Here is a 13432-nt window from a genome sequence, read left to right as displayed (position 1 = left end):
CCACCTGCCAATGGACGGGCTCAGCCAAGAACCTTGCCCTTTGAGACGGGGTTCAGGGAGGCAAGGCCTCTAGGGAGAGGCCACTTCCTAGGGCGGCTGTCTGCTGCCCCACAGGAACATTCTTCCAAGCACACTGAAATCCGCACAGGCTCCCGAGTGCTCTCCGCTGTCTTCTCACAGGGTCTCAAGGGGCACAAGAATGCGGCACTCTCAAGTCCCGAGGGGTCTTTTATATTCCCTTTCCTCTGCTCTAATTCCATCCTTCACTCTGATTGGCCGACAATTACCTCATTGTGCCCTCACTTGTTAGAAATCACAGCTGCCCTCTCCACCCCTCCCTCCTTTCCTCTTACTCCAAAACGACTGAGAGTGTTTCCCTGGCTGTGTATTCCCCCTCTCAAGTTCACAACTCCCCACTGTCCTCGACCTGATGTCCCAGGGCTCTCGGCGGCTCTGTCCTGACTTCATTAGCCATGCAGATTTATGCGGGGCTTCTCATCCTCACGGTCTTCCCTGCGATGCTAATATCCAATGTTTCCCTTCTCTCAACTCTGCTTTTAGCCGATCTTATTCCAAACTGCCTCCCTCAGACAGACCCTCTCTCCCAGAGTGGTAGGGGCAGCCGGGTGGGGCCACCACAGGACAGTCCTGTGGACAGCTGGAGCTGGTCCAGGGAACAGGAAAGGCCCCAGCCCGCCTGCGAGGAGGGAGGGGGGGCGGCCAGCTGCTGGAGATTCAGCTGAAAGTAGGAGGAGAAGAATGAGAAAGCCCCACCAGCAGAGGCTAAAAACAGACCTGGACACCTCCGAAGGTTCCAGAGATTAGCACTCCCTTCCTCCTTCTCCATCCTGCCATCTCTCCGAAACAGCTGAACTGCAAATCACACAGCCCTGTGTAGCTTCTTTTCCTGTCAAGGCCACTCAGAATGTTCCTCTCAATTTGATTTTGACAGACACAAGGGAGAGGGAGGGCGGGGAGCCCAGGTGTGACCTGTCCTCCCTTGGCCCACCACGAAGGGCGAAGGGCGGCCGGGGCCAGGCCAGCAGGATCTACAGCTTTGGGGTAATTTACAGCCTGAGACCTCAGAAGGCTGGAACCAAGCCAAGGCCGTAAACTTTGTTCAAAGTGCCATTTGATAGTTTACGGCAAAGGGCAGACGCCACTTCCTGGCCCTGGGCCTGGCGATTCATTACCAGCGGCCCAGCCGCTGCTCTCTGCAGAATGTTCACAGGCGTGTGGGGTGGAACCCCAAATGGTAAGCAGACAGGTCCTCACACCCTTGCATCCTTATGTGCCTAGGTCCTCACACACATGGGCCTTCACACGCCCATGTCCTTGCACACCCAGGTCCTCACATACCTGGGTGCTCACACGCCCGAGTCCTTACATGCCGAGCTGTTAGGCACACACACAGAGGACAGGGTCGCAGAGTAGGCACATAAAGCCATATCAGAGGAGGCCTTCAGGAAGGGTGAGGGGCCTTCCCGACCCTCGTTTTGTCTACTGGGGAAATGGTATGCAAATGAACTTCAACAGCAGCCTTGTAGGAAAAAGACCACAAAATAAGAGAAGATGAGGAGGGAGGGGACAGGCATTTGTGGCAGTGAATGGAAGAATCGTATGCCAGGGTGACAAAAAAGTAAGTGCTTTGCTAGCATTTGTCTAAACAAAAGTGCCACATTTCTATTGACAAACAAGTCATGGAACGTATCCTGACCCCCTTTGACTGCAGGGAACTTGTTTTTCTCCCACTTTTCCCCCCACATATTCCTGGGAATTCTTCCCTGGTTGGCGCTGCCGCCTTGGCCAGCCTGACACCGTCCCTCCAGCCAGGCACAGGCCCTTCCCTGGATTCCCCACGGTGACAGCAAAAACCAGACTGTAACACTGAACAAGCTTCTCTCCGAAAGCCGAAGCTAAGGGCATCACAGCACATCCAGAAACCCAACATGAACCTCCATGCTAGAAGCAGGGGAGTCTCCCTACTGGACGCACCCTGCCCCCCTTCCAGCCTGCTGGACTCAGGAAATAGCCCGCCTTTCTCTCCCCACATCAGAGCTTTGAAAGCACTTACCGCCCACCTCGAGCCTGTCACCCTGCACCCCTCACAAAGTTTGGGCTCGACTTCTTAAGGCTCAGGGAAAGGAGACTGCGGTTCTGCTGCTCCCACTCCAGGCCTCGTTTCCTGCCTCAGAAGTTTTCTCTTCCCAGGGTGATTGACAGTGGGATGGTTCACTCCTTCAGGACCTTGGGGATGACTCACCCAACATCGTGGCCTCTGGGTCACTTCCAACAACCTTTTCCTCCACTCCACTTCAGCCACAGGTTCCTGTAGCCAGCTCTGACTTTGTTATCACCAAGAACTGCACCAGCGTTGAAATCTCCCTTTCAAAAATCCCAACTCTGTTGTGAAAAGAAATGGAGCAACCTTAAAAGCATGTTACTAAGTGAAAGAAACCAATCCAAAAGGGCTACATACTGCGTGATCCCAACTATATGACATTCCAAAAGGCAAAACTACCAAGACAGTAAAAAGATCAGTGGTTGGTGAGGGGTTGTGGGGAGGGAGGCAGGAATGGGCAGAGCACTGAGGATTTTTAGGGCAGTGAAAATACCCTGTATGCTACCATCATGATGGACACATGGCATCATATATCAGTCCAAACCCAGAGAACGTACAACACGGGGAGTGAACCCTAATGTAAACTACGGATAAAGATGTGTCAGTGTAGGTTCACCAATTGCAACAAATGTACCAGTTTGGTGGGCATGTTAGTAATGCGGGAGACTGTGCAAGTGTGGGGGCAGGGGGTATATTGGAAATCTCTGTCCTTTCACCCCGTTTTGCTGTGGATCTAAAACTGCTCTAAAAAAGTCTATAAAAAAAAATATCCCCACTACCTTCCCGTCCTTCCAGTTCACCTGCTCCGGTACCCTCTTGGCTGTGATTCTTTGATTACATTGAGGCTCATCAAGTCTCGCTCTTCAGCAGCCCTGCCTGTCTTCACTGCTCTCCTCCTCCAACTTAGAGCCCAGGGCCCATCCTGATAAACCCTCCCTCACAAAGCCCCTCCATTCCCTCTCTCCTTTCCCTCCCGGCAAAACCCTGCTCTGACCCAGCCTCTATATCCACTTTCTCCCCACCTGTGCCCAAGCCACTGAATGTTTCCAGAGACTATCTCACACCGGGCTAACCCGTGCACTTTAAATTCATGACCACAGCCTGACCTGGGGTGCTCAAAGCCACCCAGCACACCTGCTGTCTGGGGTTACTACCTCTTATCTTCTTGTTCTTGCCTCAGACGCTCCACACTTTCTGCCACTGCATCCTCCTCAGCAGACGAGTTCACCTCATACCTCACTGAGAGCATAGAAGCTTTCAGATAGGGATGATCTCATGGTCCCATCAGCAAACCTAGAATCCCACCCTCCTCTCTTTCAGGCCGGTTAGGGGGGTTGAAGAATCCCTCCTCTAATCAAAGCCAATCCCTTGGCTTGAGGTCTAGACCTCCTCCCCTCTCTCCCCTCTTCCGGGCTTTGCTCCTGCTGAGGTCCCCTGTATCTCCCGTATCATCAAGTTCTCCTTTACCAGGTGATTGGCATCACTTTACAAACTTACTTTTATTTCACTCATCTTTAAAAGAAAAAGGCACATGGGGCTGGCCCCGTGGCCGAGTGGTTAAGTTCGCGCGCTCCGCTGCAGGCGGCCCAGTGTTTCGTTAGTTCGAATCCTGGGCGCGGACATGGCACTGCTCATCAAACCACGCTGAGGCAGCGTCCCACATGCCACAACTAGAAGGACCCACAACGAAGAATACACAACTATGTACCGGAGGGCTTTGGGGAGAAAAAGGAAAAAATAAAATTTAAAAAAAAAAAAAAAGAAAAAAAAGAAAAAGGCACATGATAAGCTGCTCAATATCATTAGCCATCAGGGAAATGCCAATCAAAACCACAACCAGATACCACATCACACCTACCAGGATGGCTAGAATCAAAAGGACAGATAATAACAAGTGTCGGTGAGGATACAGAGAAACTGGAACCCTCTCACACTACCGGTGGGGATATATAATGGTGCAGCCACTTTGGAAAACAGTTTTAGTTCCTCAAGAAAGCTAAACATAGAGTTACCATATGACCCAAAAATTCCTAGATATATACCAAGGGGAAATGAAACCAAATGTCCACACAAAAACCAGTACATGGATTTCACAACAGCATTATTCACAATAGCCAAAAAGTGGAAACAACCCAAATGTCCATCAACTGATGAATGGATAAATAAAATGTGGTGTAATCATACAATGAATATTATTTGGCGTTAAAAGAAACAAACTATTGATACCTGCTACAACATAGATGAACCTTGAAAATTATGCTAAGTGAAAGAAGCCAGACACAAAAGGCGACATATTATATGATTTCATTTATATGTACTGTCCAAATAGGAAAACCTATAGAGAAAGAAAGTAGATTAGTGGTTGTCTAGGAATGAAGGCATTGGGGAAAATAGGGAGTGACTGCTAATGGGAATGGAGTCTCCTTTTAGGGTCATGAGAATGTCCTAAAATTGATTGTGGTGATGGTTGCACAACTCTGTGAAAATATTAAAAATTACTGAATTGTATACTTTAAAGAGTGAATTGTATGGTAGGTGAATTATATCTCAATAAAGCTGTTATTAAAAAAATAAAAAGAAAATCTTTGAATCCCCATTCCCCTCTTTCTACTGCCCCATTCTTTTTTTTTCTTAAAGATTTTATTTTCTCTTTTTCTCCCCCAAGCCCCCCAGTACATAGTTGTATATTGTAGTTGTTGGTCCTTCTAGTTGTGGCCTGTGGGTTGCCACCTCAGCACAGCTTGATGAGCGGTGCGTGTCGGTGCCCAGGATCCGAACCGGTGAAACCCTGGGCGGCGGAAGTGGAGTGCAAGAACTTAACCACTCAGCCACGGGGCCAGCCCCAACTGCCCCATTCTTTATTCCCTTTCAGAGCAAAACTTTTTGGAAGAGTTGTTTTTACCCACTATCTCTACTTTCTCACCTCCATTCATCATTCATCATCATCATCATCATCATTATTTATCATTATTGTTGTTTTAATTTGTTATTTATTTATTCGAGGGCCACAGATGCAAGGAGTTGAGTTATTCCTACTCCTCAACTCATGACTATCAGCTTCAGGGTGAACCAGGCCCCTCTGTTTTATTTTGTTTTCCATCATTAATGATCCTGACTCGCCTTTCCCTCTCCACCACACACACAAACACACACGCTCAAAAATGTTTTGCCTAATTCCCTGAATTTGCCTTATTTTTGAAAAACAATGGTGTTGTTTTGTGTTTGTGCATTTTTAATATACACAAGCAGGACACTGCGATACCATTCTCACTCAGAGCCAGTGAGGGTGCCAGTAAGAGTGTGTCTGGAATCCCAGCTCTGCCACTTACTCACAAGGTGACTTTATGCAAGTTATTTAATCCTCGCTGCTTCCACAAGGACTCATTCAACAAACATTCACAAATATTGATTGAGGGCCTTCTATGTGCCAGCCACTGTTCCAGGTACAATATGCCTGTCCTCATGAATCTTGTATCTAGAATTGCTGTAAGGATGAAATAAATTAGAACACGGAAAATTATATTTGTATAATTTTATCTTAACATCATTTAAAAATACGTGTTCTCATACGCATCTCCCTGTTTTCTGTGACGGATGGCAGTGTTCCATGTTTTGCATCCTCCACATTTTACTTGTTTACTCTTAGTAATAGAAACCTGGGTTGTATGAGAAGACACAGAGACAAGAGTATTTAGAAAAGAAAAGCAGAAGTTTACATGCAAAGAGGTGCAAAGGAGTCAGCCTTTAGGAGAACTGATTTTTCAAATAAAAATCACAACAGCTATTTAAAGGAAAAGGTACAAAGTTACCAATGGTACCAAACTTTCATTCATCTGCTCATGGTGGGAAAAGAGTATTTGTTCTTTCCTATGATTTTCCTATCCATGAAGGTGATCACCAGTCTTCAGACATCAGCATCAGCCGAAGTCAGGGGTAGACTTATTCCCTTCAGTCAGTCAGTAACATAGGAGATACGCTTAAGGCTTTCATTTGTTTTGGGGAACAGAACTAGATAGATACACCTGTCATTTGCTATAGCTGTTGTTATTGATTTTTATCTCAGAGTATAAAATGTTCTGTCTGGAGATGGTGAGATATGATGCACACACTTGTAATTGCATGAGGACAAGAAGGAGTTTTCCCTCCAGAGCTCTTCCAAATTCTTGCCACCCTATGATGTACATTTTCATGCATGGCCCCTCGTGGACCTGGGCATGAGTTTCTCTGCAAAATTACCCAAGAGTGGGAATGCTGAGACATAAATGATATAGTAAACAACACCATTTAAATAGTACCCAAATATATAAACTATCTAGTACTAAATTTAAAAGGATCATAGAGGTAGCAGGACAAATATATAAGAATATATTATAAAATTAAACAGAATAAGTGTTCCAATTAAAAACAAAGATTGTCAGGCTTAGTAAAGTATTTTGGATAGACTGTCTAAACATAAGGCTACAGAAAATTTGAACGGAAAAAGAAAAAATATGCTGTGTAAAAAACAACCAAAAGAAAGTCAGTGTTTTTATACTAAAACCACATAGAGTGGATGTTAAGGCAAAAAGCATCACTAACTACAAAGACGTACTCTTTATAATGATAAAAGATTCAATCCACCAAGAAGATACAAAATATTAAGTTTTCACCCAGCTATAAAATAGCCTCAAAATGTATAAGAAAAATTGACAAATATAAAAGAAGAAATAGACAAACTCGCAATGATACTTGGAAATTTTAATACATCCTATCTCAGTATTGATAGAACAGCAGATAAAAAAATAGAAAGGGTTTAGAATATATGAAAAAAAGAGTATCAGCAAAACTGGCTTCATTAACATATACAGAGCATGGCACCCAACATCTGCAGAATGCACATTCTTTTTAATTGCACATGAAATATTTAGAAAAAGTGACCGTATGTTTGGCCATAAGACAAGTCTCAACAAGTTTTAATGGACTGAAATCTTGCAGAAAGTGTTCTCTAGCCACAATGAAACTTAGCTAAAAGTCAATAACAAAAATATAGCTAGAAAAATTACGAAATGTTTGAAAACTAAGCAATTTGCTTCTAAATAACCTGTGGATCAAAGATGAAATCACAGTGGAAAATATAAAATATTTAGAGCTAAATAACAATAAAAATACTCCACATTGGAATTTGTGGGATGAAGCTCAAGCTCTTCTCAGAAAGACAGTGTACAGTCATGCGCCGCCTAACAATGGGGATACATTCTGAGACATGCACAGGCAATCTCATTGTTGTGTACAATGTGTACACAGACAAGAGTGCACATACACAAACCTAGATGGTATAGCCTACTACACACCTAGGCTATATGTACTAATCTTATGGGATCACTACCATGTATGTCCTCCATCGCTGACTGAGAGGTTGTGTGGCATGTGACTGTATTAAAAAAGAAAAAAGGCTATTGTTCATTCCAAGAAAGTGGAAGAACAACAGCAAATTGAACCCAAAGAAAGTAAAGAAAACAAAATAATAAAGATAAGAGCAGAAATTCATGAAATAAAAGACAAACATACATATCACCTTACACCTGTTAGAATGGCAAAAATAACCAAAACAAAAAGTGACAAATGTTGGAGAGGTTGTAGAGAAAAAGGAACCCTCATACACTGTTGGTGGGAATGCAAACTGATGCAGCCACTATGGAAAACAGTATGGAGATTTCTCAAAAAATTAAAATAGAAATACCATAAGACCCAGCCATCCCACTACAGGGCATCTATCCAAAGAACTTGAAATCAGCAATTCCAAAAGTCCCATGCACCCCTATGTTCATTCCAGCATTATTTACAATAGCCAACACATGAACGCAACCTAAGTGCCATCAACTGATGACTGGATAAAGAAGATATGGTATGTGTGTATATATATATATATATATATATATATATATATATATATATATATATACACAATGGAATACTACCCAGCCATAAAAAAGGATAAAATCATCCCATTCACAACAACAAGTATGGACGTATGGACCTTGAGGGTATTATGTTAAGTGAAATAAGCCAGATAGAGAAAGACGAACTCTGTATGACTCCACTCATAGGTGTAAGTTAAACATTTGGACAAAGAGAACTGATTGGTGGTTACCAGGGGAAAGGGGGGTGGGGGGTGGGCACAAAGGGTGAAGTGGTGCACCTACAACATGACTAACAATAATGTACAACTGAATTTTCACAAGGTTGTAAACTATCATAATCTTAATAAAAAGTTTTAAAAAAAAGACAAACATACGATAATCAATATAATCAAAGGTCAGTTCTTCGAAAAGATTAATACAATTGTTAAGCCACTGGCAAGACTAATTTTTTTTAAAAAAGAGAAGATATAAATAAACAATGTCAGAAATGAAAAAGGGGACATGTATACAGGAAGGGAATCAATGATAAATACCCTGATCTCACTCTTCTTTTCTCTAAATTCCTATGGGAGTTATCTTTTAAATGCAAACATTAAAAAGACAATGAGAAGATACTGTGAACAATTTTATGCCAATAAATTTGAAATTTTTGATGAAATAATTTTCTAGAAAAATGCAATTTACCAAAAGAAAGAAAAGCATCCTAACAATCACAAACTATTATGAAAATTGAATCCACAGTTGAAAACCTTCCCTCAAAGAAAACTCCAGGCCCAGATTACTTCACCAGCAAATTCTACCAACTACTTAAGGAAAAAAAATAATGTCGATATTATACAAACTCTTTCAGAGAATAGGAAGTCAGGAAACACTCCCCAGATCATTTTGTGAGGCTGACATAACTTTGATTCCAAGGTTGTTTGACTAGTTCCTAACAAAAAAGGACAATATTAGGTTGATCTCACTTATGAACACAGATGTAAAAATCCCTAACAAAATATTAGCAAACCACATCCATCAATATATAAAAAGGATACCACATCATGACCAGGTTGGGTTTATTCAGGAATACAAATTGGTTTAGTATTCAAAAATTAATAAATGTAATTAACAGAGAAAATAGGAAAAGTCATATGATTGCCTCATTTGATTAAATTCAACAAAAGTTTGCCATCTTAAAAAAACTCTTAGGAAACTAGGAGCAAAATGTAACTCCCTTTATCTGAAAAATATTTTAGAAACTAACTACAGCATATCTAGAATAAGATAAGAATGCTTGCTATCACCACTTTTTTTCAACATTGTTCATGAGGGCCTATCCAATGTAGCAGAGCATTGAAAAAAAAAAGTTGAAAGAGTTGGAAAAAGAAATAAAATTGCCACCACTCACAGGTGGCATAATTTTATGCAGAGAGAATCCAAAAGAATTTAAGACAAATTATTAGAATTTTTAGGGAAGGTTAGCAAGGTTGCTAATAAAAGTTCAACATACAAAACTCTTTTGTTTTTCTATATTTCAGCAACAAAATTAGAACAGGAAATTTTTAAAAGATATCACTTAAATAACATCAAGATATACAAACTATCTAGTTATAAAGCTAAAAACGATGTGTAAGATTTACATGCAGAAAACTATAAAACATTTTTGAGAAAAATTAAATGTCTAAGTAAGTGGAGTGGGTTATACAATATTCATGGATAGGAAGCCTTGATGCTGTAAAAATATGTATTTTCCCCAAGCTGATCTATAAATTCAATTCAATCTCACTAAAAATTTCAAGAGTATGTTGGGGATTTTTTGGTTGAATTTGACAAACTCATCCTAAAATTTATATGGGAATACAAAGGCCCGAGGATAACCTAAACCCTCTTGAAGAACAAAGTGACTTCCTCTCCTTTAAATCAAGATTTATTATGACAGTACAGCAGTCAAGACATTGTGATATTGGTGCCAGAACTGACCCAAACACCAATGATAGAAAAGAGAGCCCAGGAACAGACTCATACATACATGGACATTTCATATGACGAAGGTGGAAACTCCAGGTTAATCCACTCTGCATCTAAATGTGCAAGGTAAATAATAAATCATCTAGAAATTAATAAAAGAGAATATTTTGAAATAGGACACAAAAACCACTAAGCACAAAATAAGATTTTGATAATGAGACTATACTAAAATTAAGAATTTCTGTTTATCAAAAGACACCACTAAAAGAACAAAAAAGACAAGCTGCACAGTGCTGGTAAAGTGTAAATTGGCATAATCACTTTAGAAAAGAGATTGACTTTACCTAGCAAACTTGAACATGAACCCAGCAATTTCTCTCTTACGTACATACCCTACCGTTTGGTTCTTAAACTTTACTCTGCCATTAGCACACCTGGGGGGCTTGTTAAAATACAGACAGATAGACCTCTCCCTCTCCGGCATTTTGGATTCAGCAGGTCTGGAGGGGGAGTCAAGATTTTGCATTTCTAACAAGTTCCCAGGTGATCTTGATGAGGATCAACGCTGCCCCAGGGAGAGAAGCCCAAGGTGCCCCGCCCTACATACTGATCTATATCATCCTCCTGGAAGCATAGGACGTCCTGATTTAATCCGATCCGATTCTTATCTAAAGTTATAGGACCACCCAATAACCAGACCCCACCGGCACTGATACCATTTTAACGATTTTTTTCAAGATCTTTCCTTTGTCTTGTAAAGAAATAACTCACATACCTATGCCTTATAAATTTAGCTCTAACCCTCAACACATTGCAGTTCTTACTGCCCATGGGTCCTGTCCCCATGCTGCTCCATGCTATTCTCTGAATAAAAGAGCACTACTGCCAGAACTTGGGAGTCAAGAACTCTTTCTTTCGACTCCTTGACTCACTGAGCCCACATCAATCTGAGAACCACCACACTAGAAAAATTCTTGTGCATGTGCATCAGGAAACCTGTACAAGAAAGTCCGTAGTACCATTGCCTTAACAACAAAAAAATTAGAAATAACCCAAATGCCCATCAACTGTAAACGGGACAAATAAATTGTGGTAGATGGAATACTCATCAGCATCACAAAGGAATGAAACATAGCAACAGACAGCAACATGGATGAATCATGAGTAAAAATAGCCAAAGAAGGATTCACAGAATATGAATCAATTTAAGTAAAGTTCAAAAACATTCAAAACTAAGAAAATGGTTTTTAGGGGTACATAGATGTTAAAACTATAAAGACAAGCAGTAGGATGGAAGAGCTGTGACTGGAAGAGATACAGGGTACTTGATCTTAAAATCAATGTTCTGTTCTGACTGGTGATTGATTACACAGATGTTTGTTTTATAATTATTCTTTAAACTGAATATGCCTATCCTTGGACCAGGCCCTGAGGAACACTACCCTAGAGCCTCCAAATGGATCCATCAAAAGCTAAAAATTACACCAGCACTCTCTCCAAGTCTGGTTCACTCATTCCTGGAAAGTGAGTGTGACATAAATAGTAAACTGTGTCTCCAGCTCAGGGTCAAGGCGGGCTGGCCTGGCCCTCCCACCATCTGCAGAGTCTCTGCTGAGCAACGGCTGAGGCAAGAACACACATTCACACCCCCACAAGGACAAATCAGAACATAGAAATAGTGCGTGTAGTTCAAATCCACACTTAGGAAAGAACCATTTTTCTCCCAGAAACACAATGAATAGAGATGCAACCTTTCCCGCAAAAAATGAAAAACGTTTTACCTTATTATGCAATGCAGTTCAGTTCCTGAGAGAGCCAGGCTCTGAAATCTGTCATTCCAGAAAAGGGTCCTTGTTCTATATTTGCATAACAAAAGGTTCTTTAGGAGTGTTTTTTTTTTCCAGAACAATGAAGCAGTCTGCCTCAAAAATAACCCCAGGCAGAAAACTAGTTCCGACCTTCAAACGAAACCCAGAGAGTGACGTTACTTCTGTACAGAAGCCTCTGTTCTTTCCTTTCTTCTCTCCCTGCCCTTTCTTCTTTTAAGTCAGCAGTAACCTCCTTCTTCGAACCAGATTCACCTCCATTTGTGGATGCTCCTAGCCTGCTAGAAAGTTCTGTCTTTATTGAAATATTTCTCACTGGGAGCTTTCAGTCAGTTGGTTCCGTTTCTGCCCCTTGGGGCCAGAGCGTAAATCTAATCCCTCTTCAACCTGACAGCCTTTCAAATAGGTTAAGACAGCTGCTACGTCTTCCTGGAATGTTCTGTCTCTCTCAGTCCCTTGGCCATCTCCCATATGGCAGTTTTGAACCCCTTTTCTGTGCTGGTTGATGTGTTCTTAGGCTCCACTTTGTCTCTCCCCATCATAAAGAGGGAAGCCCAGACATGATCAGTTCCAGTTGTAGGGGAGGAGAGACTGCTTTTTCTCTATCTTATTTTCAGTGGCAGAGACCCTGGAAATTAGACTAACAGAAGACAGATTAACAGAGTGCCAGCTGCATGGCCTAGTGGTTAGTTTTGGTGCTCTCTGCCTAGGTTCAGTTCCAGGCACAGACCTACAGCACTCATAAGAGGCCATGTTATGGCGGCGGCCCACGTACAAAACAGAGGAAGATTGGCACAGATATTAGCTCAGGGCGATCTTCCTCAAGCAAAAAGAGGAAAATTTGCAACAGATGTTAGCTCAGGGCAAATCTGTGGGTTTCGATTTTTTCCCCCAGAAATTGGTTTTATTTGACGCACCCAAGTCTTAAGTTTCTCAATGAAGAAAAAAACCTCCATTAAAAAAAAAGAACTTGGGCTTATACAGCATCTTAATAAAAGAACAATGCATTTTTAGAGAAACAAGAGGAAGAAAAAGAACTTTGAGTTTGTAGGGTGGCAAATTGTGGGAAGGCAAACACATGGGGAAACTAATGGTAGATAAGGGCTAGTTTTAGCAAAATTTGTTATGTAATTTCCTCAGGTGCTGGTCTCTGGGCTGATAAGGGTCTCACCTTACCTCTGGTGATTAACTCCTGTCTCTCCTAGGAGGCAGGACACCTGTACAAATTTATGTCCTGCTTTTAGGCAAATAGGGGGAGAGCAGAGAGCTTTCTTTTATCTGCTTCTTCTCGATTGCCTTCAGCCAAAAATAATCCTTGTGCCAAAGTGGCATATTTTGGGGTGGCATATTCTGCCACCCTTCACAGTCATAATATGAGCAGTCTAGACTGCAGCAGGATTACCAATCCCCACGTTCTAGAGATTATTGGCCTATTAATGCCATGGTTTTAAGGATGATGATGTGAGTAGTCTCAGAAGCAATTACTGACTGATGCCAAGCGTAGGTACTGGAAGAGAAAAAGAGTAGGAAATTAGCTTGTCTTTTGAAAAGCAAAAGCTGTTATAATCACCTTTGTGAAATGTTTATTATTGATGCCTAGTAGTCCCGCATCTGGATAACAGCTGATGTCAAAA

At 41.8% G+C, this 13432-nt stretch overlaps 1 long non-coding RNA gene across 2 annotated transcripts in view; it reads right to left on the bottom strand.

Annotated features, from left to right (window-relative positions):
• LOC138924100 (uncharacterized) overlaps positions 1-12427 on the bottom strand; it is an 80127-nt gene extending 67700 nt beyond the window's left edge. The window contains exons 1-2 of one of the 2 annotated variants that reach the window (XR_011438728.1): positions 11754-12427; positions 2264-2403 (exon numbers count right to left, since the gene is read on the bottom strand). This is a non-coding gene — a long non-coding RNA (uncharacterized lncRNA). The remainder of the gene's footprint in view (positions 1-2263; positions 2404-11753) is intronic. The other variant, XR_011438727.1, reaches the window with a different exon arrangement.
• Positions 12428-13432: the final 1005 nt, after the last annotated feature.

Source organism: Equus caballus, chromosome 5 (assembly GCF_041296265.1).
Source record: "Equus caballus isolate H_3958 breed thoroughbred chromosome 5, TB-T2T, whole genome shotgun sequence".
Classification (NCBI taxonomy): Eukaryota; Metazoa; Chordata; class Mammalia; order Perissodactyla; family Equidae; genus Equus; species Equus caballus.
The sequence above is the reverse complement of the archived record's forward strand: the minus strand, read 5'-3'. Positions and strand labels throughout refer to the sequence as shown.